A 10,652-nucleotide genomic window follows, 5' to 3' on the forward strand; every position below is an offset into this window, starting at 1 on the left:
TTAAAACATATTCACCTGTTAATTCTTTAATTAAAGCTTAACCTATTGAAGGCATGATGTTTTCTAATGGAAATGGTTAGTAAAATTAGACACTAAGGACCTTAAAGAAAAAAGATATGATATTGTCACTTTATTGTCTTTTGAATTGAAAAATTGGATATCTTTTGACAGATGTCAGATATTTGTATTTTTTTTTCACATTTTGCCTCACGTATTTGTTTAAAATTTCTTGGGTCTAGGGCTGTTCTAAAAAAAAAACAAAGATACAAATAAACAAACTAACAAAAACATTAAAAAAAAAGAACAAAAAACAAGCCAAACAGTCTCATTTCGAGAGCATGTTATTAATATGTAGATTTTATCAATGTCTGTAGCAAAATATATTTTTATTATATTAGTAAATAATATTTTTCTGTAAGACCTTGACCCTTTTTTGTGTCCATTACTATGTGTTAAAATGCCATTTCAAGTCAAACTTGTCAATTTAGACATGGTTGGTTCATAGTAGCTTCGAAACTGACATTTCATTCCTAGAGATATAACCTGTGCATGTTAAAAAGATTCGTGTTTTTTTTAAATTTTTCTTTTACATTTAAGATTTTTATCAAAACTTCTCCTTTAAGCATCCTAAATCATTTACAGAAATAAAGACCAGTGGGAAATGAATCGGTTATAACTTGTTTTCTGTGCTGTATTCTGTGTTACTTTACAATATCAGTGTGAGTTTGGAAGACAACGGTATTGTCTTATATTTGTTTCCTTGTATTCTTTTAAAAAAAAATTTTCACATTTCAGGATTTTTAATTTCAAGGTTTTTATCAAAGCTCTTCCTTTAAGCATCCTAAATCATTTACAGAAATAAAAACCAGTGGGAAATGAATCGGTTATAACTTTGGATGTGTTTTCTGTGCTGTATTCTGTGTTACTTTACAATATCAGTGTGAGTTTGGAAGACAACGGTATTGTCTAATATTTGTTTTCTTGTATATTATTATAAAATTTCATATTAAATCATTTATTAGTGTAAATAACCCTGCATGTACCGATGCTTTATACAATTATAGCCCTGGAGCTCACCTCAATTTGTGATTTAATAATTTTGGTTTTCTTTGAAATTATAACTAGTTTTTCATTGTTCTGTTTAATGCCATGGAGTTGAATCACTTTTCAAAATTTTGGTTTATCACTTGGTATCCTCTTATTGTTTTATCATTGGTTATTTTGATGCTGTGAGTAAAGATAGACATTGTAAATCGATGGCTTAGTACAATAAATATTGCAAACTGTAGGCCATCAACCGGTAATACTATATTTAAAAACTTGGTGTACTTTGTTGTTGACTACACGCTATGCAGAACATTTTGAATAACTCGTTTTTAAATGATAATGAATCAATATACTAGGTTAATCATATCTAAAACGTTGATTCTTTACCAAGCAGGACATTTATAAACACAAAGATATCAAATAACGAAATGTCAATCTTCCTCTGCATATATGTAATAAAAGTTATTAAGATTTAATTACAAGAACGTTACATAACAAGAAATTCTTGAGTGTCAACATTACATCGTGCCAAGACTCTTTAAACATTTCTAAAACATGAATTAACAAGAATTCCAAGGTCAATTCATAAAGTGTAAGCCAATAAAACAGGGGGAACAAACGTATTTTAACCAACGGCATGACTGGAAAACAACTGTCATATTTTTTTACTTCATACAGCATTTAGCAAAGAAAATGGTGTATTAATCCTGGGTTTAATCAATACACAAAACAACTGACTTTAACAATCCAAACAAACGAGTAATTAAAGCCAACAAAGATGCAACAAAAACGTGTCTGTGGTTGATTGTGCCGTAGAGTAAAACATAAGATAAATACACGATTTTTTTTAAGATGAAGTTCAAATTAAGTAAAATATAAATAAAAGGGTAAAAAACATTTACTAAAAACTGTAAAACCCCTTGCGTCCGAAGCGCATCTATGACCCACCCACATATGGAACACACAAAACAAATAACAAAAAATTTGGATAATTAAAATATCAGCGAATCAGGAATGTAAGTTCAGAAATTGAAAAAGACGTTCGAGTTTTACTAATTATTTAATAAACGTAATTCTTTCACCCGTGCTTTTTCACATTATGAACTGTAAGATTTTATATTTCTCTTCACTGAATTTTATTTTATCTTCATACACGATACACTTAGACATTCAAATATTTGGTTTTGAACGCTCTGCTGACGGTTAACCAAGATAAGTGCGTAGATCGTATGATATTGATTAAAAAAATATTTCATTTTCATATAGGTTGACAGAATTCCAGTATTGACCAGGCCGGCGGTAAATACCGGTTATAACGGATGATACTGACCAATTGAACTTCTTTAACTTAGAGGAGAAACAAACACAATCTCTTATGAAATTAAACTTTTTGTATTAAAAAACACACCAAAGTAGAAATGATCCAATGGTTATACTTTATAATCGACAAGATCATTGTCGGTTGTAGAAAATTGGTTCCAACAGACTTAGATTTGTTGGAAATTTACGCATGGCCAGGGCCGTGATATTCGAATTTTATCCTTAGCGTTTGCAATTATTTCGCATTTCGATTCTGTAGGACAAATACGGTCATTTAAAAAACTGAAGCGAAGGTGGGTATGCCGTGTGTGTAGCTGATCTTTTTTACCCCTGATAGATAAAGCTAAAAATTTCTAATGTATTATAGCTTGCATGAATTATTTCTTTAATAACCGCTAGAAAAATTGTGTTTAATTTTAATTCTCAAACCGAATAATTGCCAGTTTTTGTTTACATTTTTTTCTCGAAGGCTAACGTCAAATCCACAGTTGACATTTCGTAACTAACGATCCGCCATGTTGACTTGCTGAAATCAGTAAATGTACAAATAATGCAATAAAATAGAAAATAAAACAACACCTACCTCAAAACTCCATTTTAATGCAATATTATTTGAATTTGGAGGGTTAACGCAACGGAAAAACCTTCAGCTTTGGCTTTTTCATTCGTATGACGTCATGTTTTGAAATGACGCCAAATACATTAATGGAATTTCCCGAAATTTTATTTTATTTTGATTTTGTACATTTATCCGAACTCTAATGCATTAATTCTTTTTGTCATGTTTCAGAATAAGTAGAAAAGTTCTGTAGTTTTTTTCAATTGCTATTTTTTTACACAGCGAAAACGGCATAGCGTTTGCACATAGGCTACAATACATGTGGATTTACATGGAAGGTATATTGTAATAGCCATTATTATATACATCTCTGAGTCTAAGTATAGATATATTGAGAGTTTTATCACCGTGTTTTTTACAAAGCGAAAAAAGCACGTCATATTAGAATTAGAGTTAGGGGAATATTCAAAACTATGCCAACATTTCTATGATGAAAAGTCCAATTTGTAAATCATTTGCCAAGGATTTTGTTTGATTTTCGGTTTGTACGATATTAGAATTCATTTTCGTTATCTTGTTTCACTGCGAGGGATATTCTTTTGATTCCCTTGTAAAATTATAACATGCATAAGCATGTCCAGTTTTTTCAACCAACTTTCAAGACATAATCTACCTCTGTCAAAGATTCCTCATGACCACTATCGATCATGTAACAATTCAAATTGGCACAACAAAATATGGGCTAAAGATTACCCAAACCATATCAAAAAAAACTTTATGATGCTAGCCAACATAATGATTCCAAATATAAGAAATAACATACAAAGATTGAGAAACAATGTGTGTATTGCATCTTTTTTCTAAATTTCTTCTTATGCTACGAACTTTGTTGTCTAAACTGTACTTTTTGTAAATCTGTTAACCTTTTTGTATGTGATTGTCAGCATTCATTTAAAGACATAGCTAAATCAACCAATGCATTTTTCAAGTTATGATCATAACTTATTTTCAATATTTTTGTCTGTCTGTAAATGTATGAATCATTTGGGTATTACTGTTTGATTCGATAGAGATATACTTCTGTACAGAGGTTCATGTTTGAGATGGTGAAGAAATACACCATTCATGATATCACCTGATATTTTCTAAAAGCCTCACTGACATACAGTTAATGGTTTAAGTACATTTTGGATACAAATTGTGGACTGACAAACAGACACAAAAACGTAGGACGGAACAAATAAATTGACACAGCAATGATAATGCATCCCATTTTGGTTACTTAAACAGAGGCTTTAGAATGTAAAGAAAACAAATAAATAAAACATAACAAAATTAAAAACCAATTGTTCAGAGAACAATTGAAGGTCTTTCCACATCAATTTAAAAAGTTATTGAAAAGAAGCTAGTTCCGGTTTACTCAAAGTTAAAATTGGTATCCAATCATAAGTTTCTTCAAACTGATGCGATAAAAGAATGGTTTCTATATACTTTTGAATGAAATAAGAGATATAATGTGCTCCTTCCGGTGAAGTAAACGTCACTTCCGGTCTCATTTGATAGCTTCTTTTACACTGATTCCAAAAATATATAGTTTCTACATACTTTCGCATGTAAAACAGGAGATAATTGGCCACTTCCGGTTTATCAAAAGTCACTTCTGGTCTTTAGTGATAAGTTTCTGTATTTATATTACAAAATATATCGATTCTGAGTACTTTTCCATGAAAAAAGTGCAAAAAAGGCTACTTCCGGTTTTCTCAAGGTCACTTCCGGTTGACATTTTTCAAGGTCATGTGTCACTGAACCTTTTGTAAAAGGTCATATGGCTTTATAATGAACCAAGTTGAAGTAATAATCAATTAACCTTATAATTGGACATTTCAGGGGCACTAACTCCTATAAGATGCCATTACATTGTTTCAAACCAAATGTAACATATCTTCATTACAATAAAGCAAACATTTTGCACTTGTTCTTTCATATATATCTTTAAAAGTGTTGGAGAAAATGCAAAAACAAGGAAAAGTCAAAATTGAGAACTTGACCTTGACTTCATTTTCTAAGTTAGGACCTACGGATCTCAAATAAAAAGATTCCAGGGTTATACGGTTAAAGGTTTATGAGTTAAAAAAAAACATACCGACAAATTTTTTTGGTAAAGGTAGATAACTCCAATAAAATTTCATCGAATTGCTTCGATCCAAATAAGCCAAAAATTCTTGAGGATGTAACAAACAATTTAGAAAAAGAATTTTGTCGATATCTTTTTTTGTTACGAAGGAGATGCACACACTTGATAAACAGTGAATAGGGAGATAACTCCTACTAAGAAAATTGTTCGGCTTAGCAGGGTGAAATTTAAAAGCGCATAAACTATACGATACAATATGAGAAATATTGAAAAATTGATCCTAGCATCATTCGTTTATAAATTTTCTCTAGTTTCTATGTTACCTCGGACTTCCATTTTTCATCTATTTGTTTTGTATGCATTTTGATTGAATTTGTAGGAAAACGGAGTAAATTTTATCTTGGAAGTTTTATTTTCCTCATTTGGATATGGAATGTTTTATTCTAAATTTAGGTTCGCGCGCGAGATGGTGTTGTGAAGTCACGTGACCCTCGAATATATATTCAGGGGAGACCTTTGAACAGAGCACATGTGTACTGATCGGACAAACATGACCACTATCGGTTTTATTATTTACAGGTCATTGATGACGGATCATGCATGCATCTTACGTACACATGTTTACGGGAGCACAGATTTGTATTTTAATGCATGATTAAAAAATTTGATTGTAGGATTTCAGCAATATTTACGATTTTTCTACGTCATTGAATTTTATTTCTCAATTAAGCGGACCGCGTCTAACGGGAACATGAATTGGAGCCGATTTTTGCAGGAATGAATTTCTATTTAAGAAGTTTGTACATCAGAAGGATTGCATTTTTTACAGTAAAATGTACAGGACTGAACTTCAAGGCGAAATGGGATTCCTCAAAGTAGAAGAAAAAAAAAGGGGGGGGGAGGTGGAGGATGGTGGACCTTGGTTGATAATTTAAGATAAGATGCATGTATACATCATGATAGCTGCAAAGTTTTAGGCTATAATTAGTTCATTTTGTTCATTTTATTTTTTCAGTGACATGGAACCCCTAAAACAATGACGCGTACCATTTTGAGAAAAACTTTCAAGTTATATCATGTCGCGACTAACATTTTGGTCAAATTTTTTTTATACGGCTTACGGTTTACGTGTTACAAAAACATAACGACAAATTAATTTGGTAAAGGCAGATAACTCCTTTAAGATCTCACTGGATCGCTCCGATCCAAATTAGGCAAAAATTCCTAAGGATGTACCAAACAATTTAGAAAAAGAATTTTGTTGATATCTTTTTTTGTTACGAAGGAGATGCACACAGATGATAAACAGTAAATAGGGAGATAACTCTTGCAAAGAAAATGGTTCGGCTTAGCAGAGTGAAATTTAAAAGCGCATAAACTATACGATACAATATGAGAAATATCTAAGCGACATATTGCGACACAAACATTTATCGCAAAAACAAAATTTGGCGGAAGAAAAACAAAAATTAAAAACCAATTGTTCAGAGAACAATTGAAGGTCTTTCCACATCAATTTTCAAAGTTATTGAAAAGAAGCTAGTTCCGGTTTACTCCAAGTTAGAATTGATATCCAATCATAAGTTTCTTCAAACTGATGCGATAAATGAATGGTTTCTATATACTTTTGAGTGAAATAAGGGAGATAATGTGCTACTTCCGCTGAAATAAACGTCACTTCCGGTCTCATTTGATAGCTTCTTTTACACTGATTCCAAAAATATATAGTTTCTATATACTTTTGCATGTAAAACAGAAGATAATTGGCAACTTCCGGTTTATCGAAAGTCACATCTGGTCTTTAGTGATAAGTTTATGTATTTATATTACAAAATATATCGATTCTGAGTACTTTTCCATGAAAAAAGTGAAAAAAAAGCTACTTCCGGTTTTCTTAAGGTCACTTCCAATTGACATTTTTCAAGGTCATATGTCACCAAATCTTTTGTAAAAGGTCATTAGGCTTTATAATGAACCAAGTTGAAGTAATAATCAATTAACCTTATAATTGGACATTTCAGGGGCACTAACTCCTATAAGATGCCATTACATTGTTTCAAACCAAATGTAACATATCTTCATTACAATAAAGCAAACATTTTGCACTTGTTCTTTCATATATATCTTTAAAAGTGTTGGAGAAAATGCAAAAACAAGGAAAAGTCAAAATTGAGAACTTGACCTTGACTTCATTTTCTAAGTTAGGACCTACGGATCTCAAATAAAAAGATTCCAGGGTTATACGGTTAAAGGTTTATGAGTTAAAAAAAAACATACCGACAATTTTTTTTGGTAAAGGTAGATAACTCCAATAAAATTTCATCGAATCGCTTCGATCTAAATAAGCCAAAAATTCTTGAGGATGTAACAAACAATTTAGAAAAAGAATTTTGTCGATATCTTTTTTTGTTACGAAGGAGATGCACACACTTGATAAACAGTGAATAGGGAGATAACTCTTACAAAGAAAATGGTTCGGTTTAGCAGGGTGAAATTGAAAAGCGCATAAACTATACGATACAATATGAGAAATATCTAAGCGACATATTGCGAAACAAACATTTATCGCAAAAACAAAATTTGGCGGAAGAAAAAAATAAAAATAATAATAATAATAATAATAATAATAATAATCAGAACAAATACAATAGGTCTTTCCACAGAAAAGTGGAAAGACCTAATCAAAAACCAATTGTTCAAAGAACAATTGAAGGTCTTTCCACATCAATTTTCTAAATAATTGATGAGAAGATAATTCTTGTTTACTCAAAGTTATTATTGGCGTCCAATCATAGGTTTCTTCATACTGATTCAATAAACATGGTTTCTATAGACTTTGCCTGAAATAAGGGTAATAATTGTCAACATCCGGTTTAGAAAATGTCACTTCCGGTCTCATATGATAGCTTTATTTACACTGATTCCAAAAATATATGGTCTATATATACTTTTGCCTGTAAAAAGGGAGATAATTGGCTACTTCCGGTTTAGAAAATGTCACTTCCGGTCTCATATGATAGATTTATTTACACTGATTCCAAACATATATGGTTTATATATACTTTTGCCTGTAAAAAGGGAGATAATTGGCTACTTCCGGTTTAGAAAATGTCACTTTCGGTCTCATATGATAGATTTATTTACCCTGATTCCAAAAATATATGGTTTATATATACTTTTGCCTGTAAAAAGGGAGATAATATGCTACTTCCGGTTTATAAAATATCACTTCCTGTCTCAAATGATAGATTAATGTATGACCATTCAAAAAATATATGGTTTCTATGTACTTCTACATGAAATAAGTGCAAAAATGACTACTTCCGGTTCACTCAAGGTCACTTCCGGTTGACATTTTTCAAGGTCATATGTCACCCAACAGTTTGCAAAAGATCTTATAGCTTTATCATGTACCAATATGAAGTAATAATCAATTTACCTTCAAATAAAACATTTCAGGGGCAATAACTCCAATAAGATGTCGCTGGATTGTCTCAGACCAAATGTATCATATCTTCATCACAATATAACAAACATTTTGCACTTGTTCTTTAATATATAACATTAGAAATATCGGAGAAAATGCAAAAACAAGCAAAGGACAAAATTCAGAACATGACCTTGACCTTTGACCTTGACCTCATTTTTGAAGATAGGATCCAAGGACCTTAAATAAAAAGACTATAGGTTTATACGGCTTACAGTTTATGAGTAACAAAAACATAACGACAAATTTATTTCATAAAGGTAGATAACTCCTATAAAATTTCATCGATTCCCTTCGATCCAGATTAGCCAAAAATTCCTGAGGATGTAACGAACAATTTAGAAAAAGTATTTTGTCGATATCTGTTTTTGTTACGAAGGAGATGCACACACTTGATAAACAGTGAATAGGGAGATAACTCTTACAAAGATAATTGTTCGGCTTAGCAGGGTGAAATTTAAAAGCGCATACACTGTAGGATACAATGTAACAAATATCTAAGCGACACATTGCGAAACAAACATTTATCGCAAGAACAAAATTTGGCGGAAGAAAAAAAAAATAATTAAAAACCAATTGTTCAAAGAACAATTGAAGGTCTTTCCACATCAATTTTCTAAATAATTGATAGGAAGCTACTTCTGGTTTAATCAAAGTTATTAATAGCATCAAACTATAGATTTCTTCATACTGATTCAATAAATAAATGGTTTCTATATACTTTTGCCTGAAATAAGGGAGATAATTGCCAACTTCCGGTCTCATATGATAGCTTTATTCACACTGATTCCAAAAATATGTAGTTTGTATATACTTATGCCTGTAATAAGGAAGATAATATGCTACTTCCGGTTTATAAAATGTCACTTCCGGTCTCAAATGATAGGTTAACCTATGATCATTCAAAAAATATATGGTTTCTAGGTACTTTTCCATGAAATAAGTGCAAAAAATACTACTTCCGGTTCACTCAAGGTCACTTCCGCTTTACTTTTTTCAAGGTCATATGTCAAAAAGACCCTATGGCTTTATCATGTACCAAGTTGGAGTAATAATCAATTAACCTTAAATTGAATCATTTCAGGGACAATAACTCCTATAAGATATCATTGGATTGTTTCAGACCAAATGTATCATATCTTAATCACAATTAAGCAAAGATTTTGCACTAGTTCTTTAATTTGTAATTTTAAAAGTGACAGAGGAGATCAAATAACAAGGAAAAGTCAAAATTTAGAATATGACCTTGACCTTTGACCTTGGCCTCAATTTCATTTAAATGAACCAAGGAACTTAAATCAAATTACCTTAGGTCTCTATCACTTACCATTCATGCTATACATTTATATATCCCTTATGTCAAATACAGAAGGGGAAATAACTCTCATATGGAGTTTACGTATCGCTTCGGTCAAAATTGGACAAAACATCCTGAGGATATAACGAGCAATTTGGTAAAATAAATTTGTCCATTTCTTTTACGGTTACGGAGGAGATGCACGCACAAGGGAAACAGTGTTCGGGGAGATAACTCCTACAAAGAAAAGTATTCAGTTAACCAGGGTCAATTTCAAAGGCGCATAAACTGTTCGATATCATATACGAAACATCTAAGCGACATCTTGCGAAACAAAAATTTATCGCAAGAACAAAATTTGGCGGAAGAAAAAAAAAAATAATCAGAAGAAAACCAATAGGTCTTTCCACAGAAAAATGGAAAGACCTAATAATAATAATAATAATAATCAGAACAAATACAATAGGTCTTTCCACCGAAAAGTGGAAAGACCTAATAATAATAATCAGAACAAATACAATAGGTCTTTCCACAGAAAAGTGGAAAGACCTAATAATCAGAACAAATACAATAGATCTTTCCACAGAAAAGTGGAAAGACCTAATAAATGGAGAGAAGAGGAAAGAAAAGAGGTGGGTGTGTGCCAGTGAGACATTTTATGATATATATGGTAAATTAGAATAATTAAAAGTGCACATTTACAATATAAATCAATTGTTTTAAAAACAATTGTCAAACGGTCTTTCCCCTCTGAAACATGATTAATTGGTTTTTTGGTTGGTTGGTTGGTTGGTTGGTTGGTTGGTCG

The 10,652-nt window shown here is 31.4% G+C and overlaps 1 long non-coding RNA gene across 1 annotated transcript; it reads left to right on the top strand.

The window, feature by feature from the left end:
* The first annotated feature begins 9,869 nt into the window (after positions 1-9,869).
* LOC127729425 (uncharacterized) lies at positions 9,870-10,410 on the top strand. Its single transcript, XR_007994619.1, has 2 exons — positions 9,870-10,244; positions 10,311-10,410. It is a non-coding gene; the product is annotated as an uncharacterized LOC127729425 (long non-coding RNA).
* Positions 10,411-10,652: the final 242 nt, after the last annotated feature.

The sequence above is a fragment of the Mytilus californianus genome, unplaced genomic scaffold (assembly GCF_021869535.1).
Source record: "Mytilus californianus isolate M0D057914Y unplaced genomic scaffold, xbMytCali1.0.p SCAF_2, whole genome shotgun sequence".
NCBI classification, from domain to species: Eukaryota; Metazoa; Mollusca; class Bivalvia; order Mytilida; family Mytilidae; genus Mytilus; species Mytilus californianus.